This window comes from Zalophus californianus, chromosome 11 (assembly GCF_009762305.2).
Source record: "Zalophus californianus isolate mZalCal1 chromosome 11, mZalCal1.pri.v2, whole genome shotgun sequence".
Taxonomy (NCBI): domain Eukaryota; kingdom Metazoa; phylum Chordata; class Mammalia; order Carnivora; family Otariidae; genus Zalophus; species Zalophus californianus.
In genome coordinates, this window is record NC_045605.1 from 1,892,381 (window position 1) to 1,914,523 (window position 22,143).

The 22,143-nt window shown below is 41.8% G+C and overlaps 1 long non-coding RNA gene across 2 annotated transcripts in view; it reads right to left on the reverse strand.

The window, feature by feature from the left end:
- LOC113914729 overlaps positions 1 to 22,143 on the reverse strand; it is a 58,840-nt gene that overhangs the window by 25,438 nt on the left and 11,259 nt on the right. For both annotated transcript variants that reach the window (XR_004819424.1, XR_003517517.2), the window contains exon 2: positions 20,376 to 20,465. This is a non-coding gene — a long non-coding RNA (uncharacterized LOC113914729). The remainder of the gene's footprint in view (positions 1 to 20,375; positions 20,466 to 22,143) is intronic.

Consider the following 22,143-nt stretch of genomic DNA (forward strand, 5'->3'; position numbering starts at 1 on the left):
TAGAGGTGATTCATCAGTCTTACATAACAGCCAGTTCTCATTACATCACGTGCCCTCCTTCATGCCCATCACCCAGTTACCCCATCCCCCACCGCTTCCCCTCCAGCAACTCTCAGTTTGTTTCCTATGATTAAGAGTCTCTTATGCTTTGATGGTATTTTGATAGGGATTACGTTGAATATGTAGATTACTCTGGGTAGCATAGACATTTTAAAAATGTTCTTCCAATCCATGAGCATGGGATATTTTTCCATTTCTTTGTGTCTTCCTCCATTTCTTTCATGAATGTTCTACAGTTTTCAGAGTACAGGTCCTTTACCTCTTTGGTTAGGTTTATTCCTAGATACCTTTGGTTTTTGGTGCAATTTTTTTTTTTTAAAGATTTTATTTATTCATGAGAGACAGAGGGAGAGAGAGAGGGAGAAAGAGAGAGAGAGAAGCAGAGGGAGAAGCAGGCTCCCAAGGAGCAGGGAGCCTGATGCAGGACTCGATCCCAGGACCCTGGGATCATGACCTGAGCTGAAGGCAGATGCTTAACCAACTGAGCCACCCAGGCGCCCTTTTTTGGTGCAATTGTAAATGAGATCAATTCCTTAATTTCTCTTTCTTCTGTCTCATTGTTAGCGTATAGAAATGCAACTGATTTCTGTGTATTCATTTTATATCCTGCCACAGTGGTGAGAGTGGTCATCCCCCTGTGTTCCTGACCTTAGGGGAAAAGCTCTCAATTTCTCCCCATTGAGAATGATATTTGTTGTAGGTTTTTCATAGATGACTTTTATAATATTGAGGTATGTACCCTCTATCCCTACACTGCAGAGAGTTTTAATCAAGAAAGGATGCTGTACTTTGTGAAATGCTTTTTCTGCATCAATTGAGAGGATCATATGGTTTTTGTCCTTTCTTTTATTTATGTATTGTATCACACTGATTGATTTGCAGATGTTGAAACACCCTTGCACCCCAGGAATAAATCCCACTTGGTTGTGGTGAGTAATCTTTTTACTGTACTGTTAGATCTTATTGGCTAGTATCTTGGTGAGAATTTTTGCATCCATGTTCATCAGGGATATTAGTCTGTAATTCTTTTGGGTCGGGTCTTTTTCTGGTTTTGGGATCAAGGTAATGCTAGCCTCATAGAAAGGGTTTGGAAACTTTCCTTCCATTTCTATTTTTTGAAACAGCTTCAGAAGAATAGGTATTAAATCTTCTTTAAATGTTTGGTAGAATTCCCCTGGGAAGTCATCTGGCCCTGGACTCATTTGTTGGGAGATTTTGGATTACTGCTTCAATTTCCTTGCTGGCTATGGGCCTGTTCAGGTTTTCTATTTCTTACTGTTTCAGCTTTGGTAGTTTATATGTTTCTAGGAATGCATCCATTTCTTCCAGATCGCCTGATTTGTTGGCATATAGTTGCTCATATTATGTTGTTATTGTATTTCTTCGGTGTTAGTTGTGATAAGAATATTTCTTGACATATGCAAATTGTACGCAGTTCAAATTTCAGTGTCCATAAGTAAATTTCCATTGAAACATAGCTGCCTTCATTCCCTTTTTGGCATACGGCTGCTTCTGCTCTATCATGGTAGAGTGGAGTTGTTGCAAGAAAAATGAAATTTTTTGATCCTCAGAGTCTTAAGTATTTATTATCTGACCCTTTACAGAAAAAGTTTGCCGACCTCTGGATTAGGGGGTAACTTGAACTTGCAATGGAGTCAATTATCCTCTACAATTTTTTTCATTGCTGTTAGGATCTCACAGCATCAGTCTTCTGCCTGTTGGTATTAGACTCAAAGATATGGACGACCTTCTCTCCTATCAAGGTGCTGTGCTGGGCCCTGCAGGTCTATATCGCTGGGAATCCCAGAGTTTCTGCAACAGCTCTTCTTAGGGAGCGACTGGTCATGCTGAGTCACTCCTTCTTGCTTTGGTTCAGTCTCACACCATGCCAGGATCTGAATGTTTGTGTCTCCCCAAAATTCTTATGTTGAAATCCTAGCCACAAAGGTGATGGGGCTTTGGGGAATGTGATTAGATCATGAAGATCCTGCCTTTTATGGAGACCCCAGAGAACTAGCTTGTCCCTTCCACTGTGTGAAGACACAACAAGAAGTCAGCAGTCTGCAGCCCAGAAGAGGAGCTCCCCCAGGGCCAGGCTGTGCTGGCCCCCTGATCACGGACTTCAGCCTCCAAGGCCATGAGCAATGGGGGTCGGGGGCATTTCGGTGTATAGTCGTCTAAACAGACTAAGACGTACTCTCACAACATCAAGGTGTTCTCACATACATGGGACTTGTCTAATGCACAGAGGAGAACTCTGATTTTCAGCTTTAAAAACAAACAGGTATTTCTATTTATTAACAGTCTCTTGAAAATGAACATTAAAATCTATGGTTTTCTGACTAAAAAAAAAGACTGGTCTCACTCGCTTTGAAATAAAATGACCGAATGTCTATGGAGACTTTTCATCACTATGGGAGCTTGCTACCTTCAGACAGGACCCTGAGATGTGGTTCTTCATCACTGGAGTCTGTTCTCTGCCTTCATTGGTGGAAAATGATGTAAGCTTTCTACCCATCTCTCTCACCAGTATCTTGATATCTCATAGGTTTAGCGAAAATTGCACCCTTGGATTACTCAAGAATAAACTGCAGTGAATGAGTAAATGAGAAGAATCTGGGAAGTCGAAGCGAGAAGCATTCCTGTGAACGAGCTCTGTGAGTTCATGGAGAACTGACTGTAGACACCTGATGGTCTCTCTTCCGTCTTCAGAGGGAGAGCGACAGCTACTTCCCACACAATGCTTCCCTTGAAAACACCTTCAGAAGTACTCGTGAAAAATCTTGAATCAGAGCCAAACCCATAAACCTATTTTACTGATTCTTCGTAATGGCTCCAGGTCAAGACTAGTCAACAGCATAATCTCTGGTTTGGGGCGTTGTCCAGAACTGAGGGCTGTGGGGCTTCGATGGTGAATTCTCTATTGTTTTTGGGTCTCAGCAGCCACAACTAGCCCAGACGTGTTGACCTAAGCTAGCCATAATAGGCAGCTCCTTGCCAGCTCAGTCATCGCAAGAATTAACGTGTCAAGAAAGATTTAGGAACCCATGTTTCCCTCTGAGTCCTTGTTTTCATGGGCACACACTGCTCTTTTCTTTGTTTTGGGTACTTGTACGGTTAATAAAAATAATCATGTAAAAATAAATAAAGACAAATAAATAAAAATTTAAAAATCATTGACTGGGTCGTTCAGGCACACATCTGTTATAAAAACATCCTACGATATAAGTGTGATTATTTCCAAAACAGGTCAGAGACTTGCTCAAAGTCCTACAGTTATTTCATGAAAGAAGCAAAATTCAATCCCCAGGCTCTGTGGTTCCAGAAATGAAACCTTTAATTTGAATCTATGTTTAGTCCTCACAGAGTGACTCTCAAATCCTGCTGCTGGAGTCTGGGGTCATGCAGGCTCAGGGAATTCTGCAGGCTGTGTCCCCCTCTTAAAGATTTATAACATACATTAGCCTAGTAGTGGCTCCAGGCTTATTAGTGGCTTCTGTATATGAATCTATTTATATTTCCTTAATGCTCCATTTCTTAAATTTATTTTCCTATGGACCCTCCTGCCCTCCCCCTCCCCCCTTTCCCCATAACAACTACGAACAACATGTGAGACGCACTGTGGGGGATGTTGTACCGAGTCATTCGGGTCCTGGCATTAACGTCGTCCGCATTTGAAGTCAATTGAGAAAATATTCCAGGACGAAAAAGAAAGAAAAACAGCAGGGGTGTTGGGGGGAGGAGTGAGGAGGAAATAAAGAAGAAGAAAAAGAGCAGGAGGTAGAGAGGAGGAAGAAGAGAAGAGAGAGTGGTCTGTCCCGAGTGACCTGAACATAGGAAGAGAGCAGAACGCACTGTGGCCAAAAACATTCATTTGCCAAATCATTCACAGATTTGAGAGCATCTTGACACAAACTGAGTTTTTAATATGCCAGTTTTTCGAAGCCATTAAAAAAAGACTTTGGTAAGTAGCAAAAACATCTTTCAGCATATTGGGAGTCCCTAATAGAGGGACACCAAGATTCAGCTGACACTGTCCGTCCTTCCGGGGGATCATAAGATATCAGGGCTTAAAAGACAAGGGTGGAGGTATAGCGCTAACAGCAGGGGGTGCATGACGGGTGCCCCTGGAAGTGCAGATCGACGGAGTCATAGTAGTTTGGGGGGCGGGCTTCTTTGGACGTGTGACTGTGGGGGCCCACACCCGGATGCTGGTTCTTAGAAACTGCTCTTACAGCTAGATACCCAGGGCTCAAACTGGGCCCCACCACGTCTCAGCTGCGTGTCCTTAGACAACTTACTTAACTCATTCGTGCCTCAGTTTCCTCATCTGTAAATGGTGATCAGAAGAGAGTCTGCATCACAGTGTCGTTGCAAAGATTGAAGCGCTTCCAACACGCCAGAACATGTAGGCCTTAGGAGTGTCAGTTATTAATATGGGCTAAATCAGTCTTTTGGAATACATTGGTGAAAAAGTGGAGATCTGAGAAACAGAGAAAAGGGTCTGGGAATGCCAGGGAAGACCAAGATGCACAATTTAGAAGTCACATTTGGTCCTGAGCCATGTGCAGAAGAGAAGGAACACTGGGAGGAATGTGGGGTTGGACCAGCTAGAGAAATTGGGGTCTGGTCACTCAGACGAGAAGTGGGGTGACCGCATATCCCAAAGATGGAAGCCGCACCGCGCACAGCTGGCCTGGAAGCGACGGGGCCGGCGGTCAGCCGTTTTGACACCTCATGCTTACGAAAGCCCCAGCTGTCGGAACCCCCCACCCTGAAATACCAGTAGAGCAGCCTTGTGCTGGCCCCGGTGACTGTGCTTGTGGGAGGAGAGGTATAGGAGAGCAAACAGACCACTGTCAGAGGGCATAAACTTGAGGCAGAACCCACCCCCAAGGGTGGGAGGATCGGTCTTGATTTCATCTTGAAAAACAAGAAATATGTTCAGTCAAATTGACATCCTGTTTGTCTCTTTCAAAAGCTGGGGGTGGCTTATCATTGTTTGTCCCACAGATTGGTTTGGAAATTGCCAGCCAATGAAAATACACAAAGTTAGCAAAATTGGTTACTCATTTTCCCAAAAATGCACACGGAATGTGCTGTAAATGAGCTTGCTTTCAAAAGTTCAGTGAAGTATATAGATTCCAGTTCCTGGTAATGACTTAAAATAAAGCAATAAAAACCACACTCTGCTTTTTACCCTATATTTTCAGTTGTTGATGTGGCTCAATGAAAAGTATAATTGAAATGACTGGTTGAGTTGTGCCGGCCAAAATCTGTCTTTGTTAACGTGGAAGGAAGAGAAGGTGTGGAGGTGGGGGACTGGCGGGAGGGGGGCTTGGGGGAGGGAGCAGGCTTCCACAGATGGAGGAGAAGACCCCCTGCATCTGCATTCCTCACCATAATTAGTGGTGGGTAAATCCCTGCGGTTTCTTGACCATCTGTCTGCTTCATGAAGACTGAGATTAGAGTCTCTCTGATATCAGTTGGTTCACACTGTAATGGCATTCCATTTTAAAATAGCTCCACTTGAGCAAAACTTGCAACATAATATTTACAATAATTATAAGAGAAGTTGGACTGCTCCTTAAGCCACATGGGCCCATACATCTGAAGAACAAGTTACAGAAAGATTAATCTCAGGGGTTTTTAAAATAAACTACCAGAGAAAACTGGAACAGAATGATGAACATGTAAGTTAATAGAAAACTCCAAAAAATGAACCCAAGAAGGCTACTCTTAACAAATGTGTTACCAGAGCACAAAAAGCAAAGCGTCCACGTGTTAATTCCTTCAAGTCAGTCGTTCTCCACTGGTTGTCACAACTGGAGGGAGTGGGAGATATTGGCATATGGTGGGCAGATGTGAGAGACGGTGCCCAGCATCTTGCAACGGACAGCACGGCCTCCCACACAAGGAATTATCCACTAGTTTATCCCCAAATGTCAGACATACCAAGATGGAGAACTCCTGCTTCCTATTATGTGTAATTTCTGCAAACCCACTGTTTTTTTGTTGGGGCAAATGGTTGCTGATGTATTGTCCAGGTCCTTCACAGACATTTTTCTGCTTTTAACAGCACTGGGTAACCCAATATTATAAAGAAATTGAATAAAATATGAATATGCAGATTAATGAATTACTCTGCCCTGGATACTTGCAAAACCACCAGCCAGGTCAAGAAGGGTTGTCAATTTTTGCCATTCTAACTGGTATCTCAATGTGGTTTTGATTTGAACTTACCTGATGGCTAATGATGAACATTTTTTGACTTGATTATTTGTTTTTTGGGTGTTGAGTTTGAGAAGTTCTTTGTAGATCTTGGATACCAGCCCTTTGTCTGTAGTGTCATTTGCAAATATCTTCTCCCATTCGGTGGGTTGCCTCTTTGTTTTGTTGACTGTTTCCTTTGCTGTGCAGAAGCTTTTTATCTTGATGAAGTCCCAAAAGTTCACTTTTGCTTTTGTTTCACTAGCTTTTGGAGATGTATCTTGAAAGAAGTTGCTGTGGCCGATGTTGAAGAGGTTACTGCCTATGTTCTCCTCTAGGATTTTGATGGATTCCTGTCTCACATTGAAGTCTTTCATCTATTTTGAGTTTATCTTTGTGTATGGTGTTAGAGAATGGTTGAGTTTCATTCTTCTGTATGTGGCTGTCCAATTTTCCCAGCACCATTTATTGAAGAGACTGTCTTTTTTTCCATTGCATATTTTTTCCTGCTTTGTCGAAGATTATTTGACCATAGAGTTGAGGGTCCATATCTGGGCTCTCTGTTCTGTTCCGTTGGTCTATATGTCTGTTTTTGTGCCAATACCATGCTGTCTTGGTGATCACAGCTTTGTAATATAGCTTGAAATCTGGCGACGTGATGCCCGCAGCTTTATTTTTCTTTTTCAACATTTCCTTGGCAATTCGGGGTCTTTTCTAATTCCATACAAATTTTAGGATTGTTTGTTCCAGCACTCTGAAAAATGTCATTGGAACTTTGATCGGGATGGCATTGAAGGTATAGATTGCTCTGGGCAGCATAGACATTTTAACAATGTTTATTCTTCTGATTGATGAGCATGGAATGTTTTTCCACCTTTTCGTGTCTTCTTCAATTTCTTTCATGAGAGTTCTGTAGTTCCTAGCGTATAGATGCTTTACTTCTTTGGTTAGGTTTATTCCGAGGTATCTTATGGTTTTTGGTGCTATTGTAAATGGAATAGTTTCTCTAATTTCTCTTTCTACAGTTGCACTGTTAGTGTATAAGAAAGCAACTGATTTCTGTGCACTGATTTTGTATCCTGCCACACTACTGAATTGCTATATGAGTTCTAGTAATTTGGGGGTGGAATCTTTTGGATATTCCACATAAAGTATGTCATCTGCGAAGAGAGAGAGTTTGACTTCTTCTTTGCCAATTTGAATACCTTTTATTTCTTTTTGTTGTCTGATTGCTGTTGCCAGGACTACTAGTACTCTGTTGAACAGTAGTGGTGAGAGTGGGCATCCTTGACGTGTTCCTGATCTTAAGGGAAAGGCTCTCAGCTTTTCCCCATTGAGGATGATATTCGCTGTGGGTTTTTCATAGATGGATTTTAAGAACTTGAGGAATGTTCCCTCTATTCCTATACTCTGAAAAGTTTTAATCAGGAAAGGATGTTGTATTTCGTCAAATGCTTTTTCTGCATCAATTGAGAGGACTATATGGTTCTTCTCTCTCCTCTTATTAATGTGTTCTATCACACTGATTGATTTGCGAATGTTGAACCACGCTTGCATCCCGGGGATAAATCCCACTTGGTTGTGGTGGATGATCCTTTTAATGTATTGTTGGATCCTATTAGCTAGGATTTTGTTGAGAATTTTGGAATCCATATTCATCAGGGATATCGGTCTGAAATTCTTTTTGATGGGGTCTTTGCCTGGTTTGGGGATTAAGGTAATGCTGGCCTCGTAGAATGAGTCTGGACACTTTCCTTCTGTTTCTATTTTTTGAAAGAGCTTCAGGCAAATAGGTATTATTTCTTCTTTGAATGTTTGGTAGAAATCCCCAGGGAATCCATCAGGCCCTGGACTCTTGTTTTGGGAGGTTTTTGATCACTGCTTCAATCTCGTTACTGGTTATTGGCCTATTCAGGTTGTCAATTTCTTCCTGTTTCAGTCTTGGCAGTTTATAGGTTTCCAGGAAGGTATCCATTTCTTCCAGGTTGCTCAATTTATTTGCATATATTTTTGATAATAATTTCTAATAATTGTTTCTATTTCCTTGGTGTTAGTCATGATCTCTCCCCTTTCTTTCATAATTTTATTAATTTGGGTCCTTTCTCTTTTCTTTTGGACTAGTCTGGCCAGTGGTTTATCGATCTTACTAATTCTTTCAAAGAACCAGCTTCCAGTTTCGTTGATCTGATCTACTGTGTTTCTGGTTCTAACTCATTGATCTCTGCTCTAATCTTATTTCTCTTATAATATGTGGCTTAGGCATCATTTGTTGCTTTTTCTCTAGTTCTTTAAGGTGTAAAGTTAGTCAGTGAATTCGGGATTTTTCTGTTTTTTTTGAGTGAGGCTTGGATGGCTATGTATTTCCCCCTTAGGACCGTCTTTGTAGTATCCCATAGGTTTTGGACCGATGTGTTTTTGTTCTCATTGGTTTCCATGGATTGTTTAAGTTCTTCTTTGGTTTCTTGGTTGACCCAAACATTACTGAGCAGAGTGGTCTTTGGCTTCCAAGTGTTTGAATTTTTTCCAAATTTTTTCTTGTGATTGAGTTTCAGTTTTAAAGCATTATGGTCTGAGAATAGGCAGGGAATAATCTCAATCTTTTGGTATTGGTTGAGACCTGATTTGTGACCCAGTATGTGGTCTATTCTGGAGAAAGTTCCATGTGCACTTGAGAAGAATGAGTATTCTCTTGTTTTAGGTTGGAATGTTCTGTATATATCTATGAGGTCCATCTGGTCCAGTGTGTCATTCAAAGCTCTTGTTTCTTTGTTGATTTTCGGCTTAGATGATCTGTCCATTGCTGAGAGTGGAGTATTGAGGTCTCCTACAATTAGTGCATTGTTATCAATATGACTCTTTATTTTGGTTAACAGTTGGCTTATGTAGATGGCTGCTCCCCAGTTGGGGGTGTACATATTTATAATTGTTAGATCTTCCTGTGGGATAGACCCTTTAAGAATGATATAGTGTCCTTCTGTGTCTCTAACTACAGTCTTTAGCTTAAAATCTAATTTGTCTGATATAAGAATTGCTACTCCAGCTTTCTTTTGAGGTCCGCTGGCATGGAAGATGGATCTCCATCCCTTTACTTTCAGTCTGGATGTATCTTTAGGTTCAAAATGAGTCTCTTTTAGGCAGCATATGGATGGGTCTTGTCTTTTTATCCAATCTGCAATCCCTGTGCCATCTTATGGGAGCTTTTAGGCCGTTCACGTTGAGAGTTATTATTGAGAGATATGAATTTATTGTCATCATGTTGCCTGTGAAGACCTTGTTTCTATAGATTGTCTCTGTAAATTTCTGTTCTATATCACTCTTGGGGTGTTTCTCCTTTTATAGAACCCCCCTTAATATTTCTTGCAGGGCCGGCTTAGTGGTCACATATTCTTTCAGTTTCTGCCAGTCCTGGAAGCTCTGCATCTCTCCATCCATTCTAAATGAGAGCCTTGCCAGATAAAGTATTCTTGGCTGCATGTTATTCTCATTTAGTACCCTGAATATGTCTTGCCTGGCCTTTCTGGCTTGCCAGGTCTCTGTGGATAGGTCTGACGTTATTCTGATGTTCCTCCCTCTGTACGTAAGGAATCTCTTCCCCCTAACTGCCCTTAAGATGGTTTTCTTGGTTCTAAGATTTGGGAGTTTTACTATTACATGCTGGGTGTTGGCCTGTTTTCCTTCATCTTGGGAGGGGTCCTCTGTGCCTCTAGGACATGAATGTTTGTTTCATTCCCCAGATTAGGGAAGTTCTCAGCTACGATTTTCTCAAATATATCTTCTAGTCCTCTCTCTCTCTCCAACCCCCCAGGGATCCCAATAATTCTGACATTGGAATGTTGCATGGTGTCACTTATTTCTCTGATTCTATTTTCATGGATTTTGAGTTGTTTCTCCCTGGCTTCTTCTTTTCCCTTCTTTTCTATCAATTTTGTCTTCTAGATCACTAATTTGTTCTTCTGCCTCACTTACCCTAGCTGTTCAATTATCTAGATTGGATTGGATCTCATTGATAGCATTTTTAAGTTCTGCCAGTTCAGCTTTCATTTCTGCCCTTAGAGACTCTGTGTTGCTATTAATCCATTTCTCCATTCTAGCTATTGTCTTCACAATTGCTACCCTGAAGTCCATTTCCGACATCTTAGTTATATCTGTATCCATTTGTAAATCTGTGGCAGAAGTCACAGTCTCTGAGTTTTTCCTCTTTTGGAGGTTCCTTCTCCTAGTCATTCTTTTGAGGGGTGGTTGAGGCAATGTACAGAGTCCAAATTATTGACCATAACCCAAGCAAGATGCACCTGTTTTATAGGGACCTTATGGGTGCTGGCCTCTTGTTCTCCCAGCCTGTCTTCTGGGGGAGGGGTCTGCTGTGTTGTTACTCAGGCAACCCTGTTTGGGGAGAGTCGCCCTGCCTCATATGGGAGGGGCGATTGTCTCAGTGAAAACCGGTTTTTTGGGGCCTTTGATCTCTGGTGGCTTTCCCTGGCAGCTTTCCACATCTCTTCTGAGAGTCAGAGCAGAAGAAATTGTTTCCAACCCTCTGCCTCAGAGCAGAGAGATCACAGTCTGTTCTTCAGTGAGCTCTCCAGGCCACAATGTCTCCGTTTCTGTCGGTGCTGCTATAAACTGCAGCGTCCTGGGTTGTGCGCCCCTCCACAGCGCTCCCAGTCCTCGCCTCCAGGTTGGGGCATGTCTCTGCCCTTTGTGCTTCTAAAACCACCAGCCACCCCCAGTTTGCAAGCATGGCCCCACCGCTCCAGGTTTCCATCTGGGGAATTGCCCTAAGGTCCCTTCCCCACCACTACTCGTCTGCCGGTCTGTGCCCCATCCTCAGCGTGGGAGGCTATTGCCCACTGGCGGTGTAGGATCTCCACGGCCAGGCTCCCTCCCCCTTCCATTTATCCTCCGATATTTGCCTGCAGAATCATGGCTCACCACTTCGTACCTCAAAACCAACCGCCTGTGATATTGTTTGTTGAGATCCAGATCTACCTTCTTACATATCAGGCTGATTTTGTGGGTATTCAGGGTGGTCTGGTAGATATACAGCTCAATTCTGGACCAGTTGGAATAGGGTCCCCTACTCCTCCGCCATTTTTTTTTTTGTGTGTGTGTGTGTACCAGGATCTTCAACATGAGTAGATAATGTCAAATTCTTTTCATAAATTGTTGGTAAACATTTCTACTTCCACAGGCTGTACATGAACATGAATTATTGCATATTTTCTCCAACAGTTGGTATTGTCAGTCTTTTTAATCTTAGCCATTCTGGTGATATGTAGAAGTATCATATTGTGGCTTTAGTTTGCATTTCTCTGATTACTAAGAGGGTTCAGTAACTTTTTATATATTTAATAGCCTTTTAAATATCCTCTTTTTTGAAGTGCCTCTTCAGGCCCCTTGTCCATCTTTTCCACAGGCATGTCTTTTTCTTTGTCGTTCTTTATATATTTTCGACATGAGCCCTTTGTAGCTCATTTTCTCTCCCCATCTGTGGCTTGCCTCTTCACCTTCATGATTGTGTCTTCAATGAACAATAAGTTTTTAATTGTAATGTAGTTGGTCAAATGCACATGTCTTTTAAAGTCCGCTTAAGAAATTTTTTCTACCTTGCAATCATGAAGACAATCACTTATATTATTTTCCACAACGTTTATTATTTTGCCTTTTGTTTTAGGACTGTAATCCACTTTGAGCTGATTTGGATAGATGGTGTGAGAAAGAAGTTTTATTTTTCGTTTATCTGTTTATTTTAGTACATACTCCAGCCATAGGCATTGAGATAACTGTTTTTCCCCCACTGGTTTGCAGTGACACAGTTATCACAAATCGAAATGTCCTTAACTATGTAGACCTTCAATTCTGTTTCAGTGTTGTGTTGATGTTTGAGTTTATCCCACATTATCTTAATCAGTATAGTAATCTTAGTATCGGAAGAGCAAGGTCTGACACACCTTCTTCTTTAATAATGCCAGAGCTCTCTGCAGGCTTTTTATTCTCATGTGAATCTTAAAATCAGCCTTTCAGTTTTTTACACACACACACACACACACACACACACACACACACACACACACAGACACGCACACATTTTAGAAATGTTAATGCCACCGCACTGAATCTATAACTTTTCAGTATTGAGTCTCCGAATCCATAACACGGTACAGCTCTCCAATTTGGAAGGTTTTCTTTAAAATATCTCATTAATGTTTTGTAGTGTTCCTTATAGGTCTAAAATAACACAGAGGGTAGAATTGTCAACTCAGACACACATGAATTATAGATTTTATTCCACGGAAAGCATTACTAATAATTCAAAGGATGCAGGATACATAATAGAAGACTCAGGCAAAGTGTTGTTCCTTTGGAGAAGTCCAAAACTGTCAACATAGCTCCACAAAGATGCTGCTTGTTCCATGGGAGGGTGTGTTCTGGCTCAGATGTAACATGTGATGTGTAACCAGTGCATGTGGAATGCTGCTTATGTGAAGGGAACCCGTTTGATTAGCGATCATCCTCATTCTACACTCAACCTATGGTACAGCTTATGTGACGCTTTTCAGCCTGCCGTGCCCTCAACACACCGTATGGTCCAGACTTCTTTACAAGCGGTAAATCGTGCTACAAGCAATTTATCAGAAAAGGACTCTTATTTATCTTTCTGCTACCAAATACCAGGAGCATGTTTACCAGCAGTTGATCTTCATCATCCCTTTTTTCTGAGCAAAGACAGAGGTTTGTTGATAAGCCTGCTACTCCCATCTCTCCTGCCAAGTATCTTTATTAGGTATACTTCTGATGATTTGATGATATTGGTGCTATTTTCAATGATGTCTTTCTTTTAAATATCATTGCTATCTGTTCATTGTGGGTATGTAGAAATATAATTTTTATATTTATATTGACTTTGTTTTTAGTAATAAAAAAACTTAAAAACTTATTAAGTTCTATAAGTTTCTTAGACACATTAATTCTAATAATTTATCTGTAGATTATGTTAGATTTTCTACTACCTGGGCATATAATTTGCTGTAATGAAAGCTTGCTTTCTTCCTTTTTTTTCCTTCAATGCTTATATTTTCTATTTGTATGTCTCCTCTTATTTCACTGACTGGGGCTCCAGTACAATGTTGAATAGAAGTGTTGAGAGCATGGGTATAGCTGCCTGATTGCAAAGGAAAATATGTCAGTGCTTCACCATTAAGTATGATGTCTACTGCAGTTTTTTGTAGATAACATTTTTACCAGGTTAAGGAATATCCCTTCTCCTAATTTGCTAAAAGGCTTCATATTAAAGAGATGTTGCATTTTATCAGATGCTTGGTTTTTTTGGTGCCCATTAAGATGATCATATATTTTTCTTTTTATTTACGTGACTCATCACATTGATAGGTTTTTGACTATTACAACAACTTTGCCTCTCTAGAATAAATCCAACCTGACCATGATACTATATACTTACACACTGCTGAGTTCAATTTGCTAACATTTTGATTTTCATTTTCGCATCTGTATTCATGGGTGAGATTGGCCTGTGGCTCTTCTTTCTCGTATTATCCTTATGAAGTTATGGCAATTCGTAAAATGAACTGCTTAGTATTCATTTCTTCTTTATTTCATGGGAGAATGTGTGTACATTGTTATTATTTCTTCCTTAAATGTTTGTGCAATTTGCTGGTGAAACCATCTGGGGTTCACAGACTATTTAATCGAGGCTTCCAAGTACAAGTGACTTCAGAGCTAACCCAGTATTGTATATATGTGTAGCAGCAGAAAATAAAGTAGAAAAATAAAACATGGTGACCACTACGGTTAATTGGGAAACACCTCAATGCATTCAAGAACAAATAAATCTGCCCCTGGATGCACAGGCATGCAGATGGACAAGCCCGCCACAGGTTCTGGAAGCCACATGTCCTGAGTTCCTACTTTGAACTTCACCATATGGGGAATGCTGTAAAATACAGGGCCTTCAACAGCCTTTCACGATCTGAAGCCTTTATCTTAAATCATTTGTTTTTCTCACCCTACATACCGCATTCCTACCTGTTCCTCAGCCTAGATATTTCCCAAGAAATTGCGTTCTGGATGGCCCCGGGGTGGGGTTGAGATGCAGACAGATGGGCATGGGACCTTTTAAGTCTTCATTACTCTATGCCTTGCTGAAAAGATAGACCCAAAGCTAAACAGATAAGAACGATTGGTCTTCCTAGAAGGAACATTTTGAGCCCAGCCTTTAGGAATGCCTTCTTGCTGGGCTTCAGTTTGGGAAGTGCAGCCTGGAGTTGAAGGCAAGCTGATTTTGTTCAAGGTTGCCAATAAAAATGGCTGTAAATAATGGGTTTTACTCAGTAGCTAATGCACACAGGGAAAAATAACCAAGACAGAGAGCAGAATACCTAACACGCTATAATTACTTGCTGATCATCCATCTCTTTCTCCAAGCTTTTCCTGTATCATGGGATTTTCATTCCGAAGTATTCTTATTGAATATAAATTTCCAAATTAGTGACTTTAAATTATACCCACTGTACAGATTCAGCTCAAATTCTTTTTTCATCATGAAGCCCTTTTAGAACCAGCTCGGTGACCTCTTCTGTCTACACTATCTGCGTTTGCCATAATAATGCGCATACCGTTGACACATTCTTCATCCTTCTGACACTGCCTACACCAACCAGCAAGTAGATGGTGGGTGTGGCTGGAACCCAAACCATCTGACCCAGCCCAGCTGTCTTTCCAATAGAATCTTCCATCCTGTGACGTTCAGGGGCCTGGCCTAGTAGGAGGTTATTCCTGACAGAAGGTTCAAGGCAAGTGTGCACAGCAGGGAGTGAGGAGAGAGGAATTACCAAATTCGTGCATAAGGATTACACTTTATGTCTTCCATGGTACAAACAAAAAACTGGAGAGTAAAGGGACCCCTCTTACAAACCTGAGCAATGCACTTTCCCACCTGCTCCAGGGAGGAGACCTTCATTATTTCCTCCTTACCAGCCAAAGTCTACCCAATTGCTTCTCAGAACTGATAATCATCCTTTTCATTTTGATAAGCGCCTGGCCTTTACTGCAAAATTCTCTCCTTTCCCTGCGTGTTAAACAATTTTTAAAATAAAATCACATCATACTAATGGATGGGATTGTTGGATTATCCGTGATCTCCCCTCGGCAGTTTTCTCTTTAAACAATCATGTCAATGATTGCAAAAGGAAGGAAGGCACAGGGGAGCTTATGCTGGAGCTGATGCTGATGCACCTCTCATAAATGGTGGTGTAATGAAGATTTAATCACAAAACATCTATAAATGAGGGTTTTAAAGAGCCTATTCGTGGTTCCGAATCTTTTTTCACCAGACTCACCAAATTCTGCAGCAGGCAGTGAGGAGACTGTATTTATGGCTCATTAATAAAGATTGCTTTCTAAAAAGCATGTCTTTTGCATAATCATGAAGGTGAGGGAATTTTTAAAGGAATTATATCATTGCAAAAGTGACTGGTGTGTCTGATCAGCAATGATTCCTTTCTTAACTGAGGTTTTCTAGTTGAATAATTCCTGCAAGTCTATCTTCTGTGCAAATACACTTTTGACTGGTAATAAATGTTACTAGTTATTTCATTGTCAGCCTACAGACTGATCTGATATGATCCTCTGCCTTTTCTATGTGGCCTTGATCGGCATCCCAAAAACTCATGGACGGAGACGACGGAAGAGCTGGGATGACATGGCCCCTGAGGGGATAATGTGAGGAAAGTGCAAACAGTGGCTAGAGCAGTCACTCTGGCACTTATGCGGCGTGAGGACAATATGGGTCTTCCCTGGGTTTGAGAGCAGGGAGAGAAATGTCTATTTTCCACACGACTTGTCAAAGACTGATCCAAGTACCTCCCCAAAATTCCTGGTTGCCAGTTTGTAAAATGGTACCATTAAAAAGCCCTTATTAATATTTCCAAAGCTGTGTGAGCTTCTGAGGAATATTTTGAAGCTCAAAGCCAATGTAATTATTGACATTTGACTTTGAAGCTCCTTGGCTATTGATGGTCCTCTAGCATTTTCATTGCCCCCTCATTGCTGCGACTGTTGCCGCCACCTGCAGGACCACCAGCAGCCGCCGCGGTGGGGCCACCTCACCGCACCCCACAGACCAGGGTGCTTGGCATGCCTTACATCTCATTTAATCCTCTTAATACTCGCGGTTAGGTTCTCCATGGACGTTTTTTCCCTGGGAAATCAGATTTAGGTAAGTTAATTAACCCGAGTAAGATAACAGAGGTCAAGAGTTGGCAGTGGCTAGGATTGAACCAAAGCATTTTGAGGTCAAAATCCAAGGTTATTAACCACTGAGATATTCTGCTTCTAATCTGCTATGGAGTTAAAAACCAGGTGGTCAAACTCATTAAAACTCTCTCTAAGGGTAAAGTATGTAAGTGCTGCATTCTGTTTAAGAAATTCCAATAATAATGTCTCCGGGCTTTGGGGTCGTAGATTCCAGCCATCGTTGGGGAAGGCAGAGGCATTAGGTCTATGAAACTATGCAAAATAGCTTACAATACACATATTGCTACTTTTCAGATGTATTTTCTTTAAGTCCCTTTGGAATGGTGCTCCCCCATCTCTCAGGACCGACTGCCCATGGTCAACTGCTGTTCACAGGTGTATGTATTTAAAGGTAATGATTTAAATGTGTTAATAGAGGCCTAGTCTGTTTTGTGTATTAGTGGAAAGAAGGACAGCACAGCAGTGTGATTGAGCACATAAATTCTGAAGCCATATTTCCTGAGTTCATATCCCAGCTCTTTGACTCTCTAGTTGGGTGGCCTTGGCTACCGAGTCTCTCTAACTCACTTCCCTCAAATGTAAAATGAGTTTTAAAATAGTAAGTCCCAGGGCGCCAGGGCTCAGTCAGTTAAGTGTACACCTCTTGATTTCAACTCAGGTCATGATCTCGGGGTGGTGAGATTGAGCCCCATGTCGGGCTCTACGCTCAGCAGGGAGTGTGCTTGAGATTCTCTCTCTCCCTCTGCCCCCCCACTCTCTCTGTCTTTATTTTTATTTAGTTATTTTTTAAAAGATTTCATTTTATTTATTTGACAGAGAGAGAGAACACAAGAGAGGGAACACGAGCAGGGGGAGGGGGAGGGGGAGAGGGAGAAGCAGGCTCCTTGCGGAGTAAGGAGCCCGATGCGGGGCTCAATCCCAGGACCCTGGGATCATGATCTGAGCTGAAGGCAGACGCTTAGCAACTGAGCCACCCAGGTGCCCCTCTCTCCCTCTTTAAAAAGAAAAAGTACCTACCTCATAGGACCTTGTGAGGATAAAATGAATCAAATTTATATAACACTTGGAACACTCCCCAGTTCCCATAGTAAGCACCACATTTTCATGGGTGCCAAATGCTAAATACATAACAAACTATCCATAAGAACATCTGCAATGATTTCGGATTAACCTGAAAATGCTAAGAACCCCATTGCTCTAGAACAGACACATTGAGATACCTTGTTTGGTTGTTTCAGAGAAGCTTTTAAAATCCTTCCAGTTTCTCACTTGTGTTGTGGGTGGTGCAGAGTGCTGGATAAATATTCTGTTCAGAGATACCACTCTGCAGTGTGCAAGGAATTGACATGCATGGGATTTGCACTTAGGTGCCGAAGCAAAGTCAATGCAAAATCATACCATCTCTGGAGATTAACCTTTAATGCAAAGGCAACGTGATACACAGAATCTAAACACAATGGACAAAGAAGAAATTGAAGGAAATACATTTTTCTTTTCCTACTCTTTCATTTTTATGTTTGGAGAAGTAAACCATTATTCTCACTTTTGTTTTGTTTCATTAACCCAGTTTATATAATGTATTTCTCTCCCTGCCCATACATCTATACGAGTAAATAATTCTCTCATCAACTGAATTTTAAACTCAGATTCTTCATTAATTGTTATTTTTCTTCTCAAGCAGAAACTGGTTTATGCTCTGAATGTTGTTTAATAAGCCCCTGTATTTCTTTGTATTCACAGGTTCTGCTGCTGTCTGCTAAAAGCCATTTATTGGCAGTCTTGGGTGAGTGCAGATGAAGAGGCTCTGCGAGTAAGTCCCCGGCAGGAGAGGGAGGAAGGTACAGGTGAAACTCAGTAGAAAGATTCCAACCAGGCAAATAAGGAAATCGTTAAAAGCAGGAAGAACAACTGGGTTGTATCATATCTCATGCAAATTAGAGAACCCAGGATTCTCTAAGAAAACCTTCACTCCCCCCCCCCCCCCCCCCCCGCGCCCTGGCTCAGGTGGTTAAGCGCCTGCCTTTGGCTCAGGTCATGATCCCAAGGTCCTGGGATCGAGTCCCGCATCGGGCTCCCTGCTCAGCGGGAAGCCTGCTTCTCTCTCTGACCCTCCCCCCTCTCATGCTCTCTCTCTCAAATAAATAAATAAAATCTTTAAAAAAAATTGTGGAGCTGAAACAAACACAGGAACAGACGCCCCCCCTGCCCCCCCAAACAAGGCAGCAGGTAGCTAACACATTAGCATCCCAACGCCTGAGGACCGAGGCTCTGCATTGTGCCCTCCTCACTTGGGCCAACGGAGTCCTATGGGATTTGTTGACAAAGTCTGAACAATGAACAGGAACTCTATGAGGTGATACAAATAAAATGCTAAACATTTCCTACTTATATTTCCTCTGCCTTGGAAGGACAATACAGTCATCTCTGGTACAGGAACAGAAAACAAAACCTGTACGTCTGACGACGTTCACGCTGAAAGAATGCCCTGCCTGTGTGTGTGTGTGTGTGTGTGTGTGTGTGTGGCACCAAAGGGAACAGACCAACCCCTCCTCTGTCTCTCTGGCTGTTTTTTACAATGGCTGCACACTTACATTCATGTCATCCTCAACATCCAAAGGGCACATACTTTTCCACATTCATTCCACACGCCACAAGGACAAAAAAGAGGCTGGACTACTTCCAAACAATTTCCTTAACACGTCACCAAAAGCTCTTTTTTAAGAGAACAGTTCTCAAAATTGAGTGCACGTTAACCCAAAGATCTTGCTAAAATAAAGCTGCTGAGCCTTATCCTCAGTTTCTGATTTAGTATGTGTCAGGTGAGGCCAGAGAATTTGCACTTTTAACAGGTTCCCAGGGGGTGCTGAGGCTGTTGGTTGTAGGACTGCACTCTGAGAAACACTGGAACAGAGATTCATGCTAAGGGCCCAGAGGCTTCCAAACTTTTCTGCACTTTGGAATCACCTAGAGATCTGGAGAACCACTGATGCCTGGCACCATCCCCAGAAATTCTGATTTCATTGATAGGGGGGTGACCTGTGCATTAGTGTTTTACAAAGCTCCCTGTGTGATTCTAAAGTACAGCAAAGTTTGGGGCATGGTATATTAGGTATACTTCTCTCTGCCTGTCCTTGTGACTAACATCTAGCAAAATCCTGCAAAGTTTTAATGCCCTTATTCCCTCATCCTTTTGTTTCACCGACATTTGGTAAGCAAAAGTCCCAAACTTGGGTCAGTCCATTAGCTGCATTGGTAACTTCTCTATCCATGTTGCTGTGCACTTCTGGAGAAAATAATGCAATTGCAAATCCTGATGCATTGGTGCACTACAAATTCACTGTCTCAGATCAGCAGGGCTCTCAAATATTTCCAATGGTCACGCAACAAGGCCTGATTCAGTTCATTTATTGTCATGCTCGTTTTCTCTCTCCCATATGAGCTCTCTTTCCTCCTCTCTCATTTCTCATAATTTTTTTTCAAGCTCTCTCAAATCTATTTAAAATCTATTTCAGTGGGGCTGTGGCAGGTTGTCCCCCTCCAAGGGACATTGACAATGTCTGGAGATAATTTGGTTGTCACAGATGGTGGCGGATATCTATGCTACGGGCATCTAGTAGGTAGAGGTCAAGGATGATGTTGAACATCATACAAGGCACAGAAAGCCCCCACGACAAGGAATTATTCAAGCAGAATATCAGTGGAGCTGTGGTTGAGAAACACTAGCATCTCCATGTCACCTTCCCCAACTCAGCAGATGACAACACTCGAACTTCATAGAGAAAACAGAGCCCGCCACCCCCCCCGCCTCACCCTCCCCTATTCAAACATATTCTTACCTGTCCAGTTTGGTTTCTAGGCAGGTGAGTCCTCTACAGCTAGTGTCACACAGGCGCTCCTCCTCTCATCTTTAATCTCTTCGATCACTTCTGGAAGATAGAAAATTATGAAATGAGTACCCATTTATTCACTGATTTATTATTTTATTCACATGGAAAATATTATCTACTATGTGTCAGGGATTGTGCAAGGTGCTAGGAATATAATGCTGCACAAACTAGAAAGTGTCTTAAATGATTTTCATGTCCAGTGGAAGAAACACACAATTAAATAATCCCCCAAATATTAATTACCAAATGGGATCAATGCTAAGCAAGCCTCTCCCTGATGAACTCGACCTAGTACGAGAGGTCAGAGAAAGCTTCTGTGAGATGATGTTGGCTTCTGCTAGCATTAGGCTAGCTGGGCAGCAGGGGTGGGAATGGGGAGGAGGACCAAGCCCAGGCAGAAGAAACAGGACCCACTGGGTCCTGAGGCCTGACGTCCACAGCAAGTCTCACTGGAGGACACGAAAGAAGGTCAATGCTGCTGGAGACCAGATGAGAGGGAAAGAGGCCCAGGTGAAACAGGAGAGCAAGCCAGGGCCGGTTCTTTAATTCTTTCGTTCATTCGACATGTAAGTATTGAATATTTCCTAGGATCCAGGCCACCTGCTCTAGACACAGGAGATTTAGAAGTTGAGTTTTTTCTTCATCCTAGGTGATACAGATCATGAAGACAAGAAGAAAACTATGTTTTGTGGTCACTGAAGAAGAGATGACTACATTGGAGGAGGGAAGCGGAAGCATGGTAGGAGTAGTGAGTTTCCATTGTCATGTAGGGCACTGACACCTGGGTAAACCTGAGAAGGATGAAGGAGCAGACTCTGCCAGGAGAAACACCTTTCCCACCAGAGGAGCCAGACAGAGCAAGAGCCCCGAGGGGAAGCACACCTGTTCAGTTCACACCTGTTCAGTTCACGCAAGAGCGGTGAGGTGTGTGTGTGTCTGAGGCAGAATAAATGCAAGGGGAGAACAAAAGGAGGAAAGGACCAAAAGCTAAGGGAAAACAGATTGACAGAGGGTGTTAAAAACAGGACCCAACAATTATGCTGTCTAAAAACACATGCACACACACACACACACACACAAACACACACCTCACTTTAAATATAATGACATAGACAGGTTGCTAGTAAAACGATGGAAAAAGATATGTCATGCAAGCACTAATCAAAGAAAAGCAGAAGTGGCTACATTAATATCGGATAAAATAAACACTGGAACAAAAAAATTAATAGAGACAAAGAAGAACATTGTGTAATGATTAAAGGGTCAATCTACCATGAAGACATAGAAATCCTAAATGTGTGTGCACCAAACAACAAAGCTACAAAATATATGAAGTAAAAAGTATCAAACTACAAAGAGAAATAGACATACCTACAGTTGTGGTTGGAAACTTCAACACCCCTCTCTCAACAATTGGTAGAACAACTAGATAGAACATCACTGAGTATGTAAAATAATATCATCTACCAAGATCTTACTGACAGATATAGTATATTACATCTAATGGCAGCACCATACAGTCTTTTCAACTGCTCATGAAATATAAACCCAGATCAACCATATCCTGCATGATAAAACAAACCTCAGCACATTTAGAATAATTGAAATCATGTAGAATGTGTTCTCTGTCCACAATGGGATCGAACTATAAATCAATACAAGAAAGATAAAAGGAAAATTTCCAAACACTCAGAAACTAAAGAACATACTGCTCGAT